The 599-nt window shown below is 41.7% G+C and overlaps 1 protein-coding gene across 1 annotated transcript in view; it reads left to right on the top strand.

Annotated features, from left to right (window-relative positions):
• LOC129738151 (uncharacterized) overlaps positions 1–599 on the top strand; it is a 3,809-nt gene that overhangs the window by 2,323 nt on the left and 887 nt on the right. The gene's annotated exons all lie outside the window — the stretch shown is intronic.

Raw genomic sequence — 599 nt, 5'->3', positions numbered from 1 at the left:
AAAACACGCCAATTGAATACTTACTGCCTGCTTTCTAGAGGAAGAAAACGGCTGGCTGTCGTCGTTTTCAATAGTCTTGATGAAGATGAGAAATTATGCCCTCCAGGCTAGCTCGCTAAGAAGAATGGAACATCAACATAAATTTTCATCTCTATGTCCTACCATCATCATTGGTTCAAAGGTTGAACCATGTGTGCCTCCAAAAATACCTAGAAGTGGGGGATGCTCATGGAATGGAGATTCATGCGAACAAGGCTCGATAAGTTAGGAAAAAAAACTTTGGTATTTTATTTTTTCCTCCGGCTTTCACTTTTTCCCTGCGAAAAAAACGTCTTACAATAGGATCCTGTTCCTGATAGTGCTTTCCTTGGGAGCGTAAAGAATTCCGGTCATGATTTTCGCACGTACTTATGCCAACAGTCGTCGTTGGCTGGGCTGTCAGCGGAATGACAAAAAGTCATTCGCACACAGAAAGTGAAGTGCAAAGTTCGAGCCCAAAGTTCACTGTCGAGAGCGAAAAAGAAGGGTTGAAGTTGAAGCCATAAATTGTGGGGTTTTAAACAAACGGTGGGATAATTTGGAAAATATTTGCAAAAGAG

The sequence above is a fragment of the Uranotaenia lowii genome, chromosome 1 (assembly GCF_029784155.1).
Source record: "Uranotaenia lowii strain MFRU-FL chromosome 1, ASM2978415v1, whole genome shotgun sequence".
NCBI classification, from domain to species: Eukaryota; Metazoa; Arthropoda; class Insecta; order Diptera; family Culicidae; genus Uranotaenia; species Uranotaenia lowii.
Note: the sequence above shows the minus strand (reverse complement) of the source record. Positions and strands in the feature narration are given on the sequence as shown.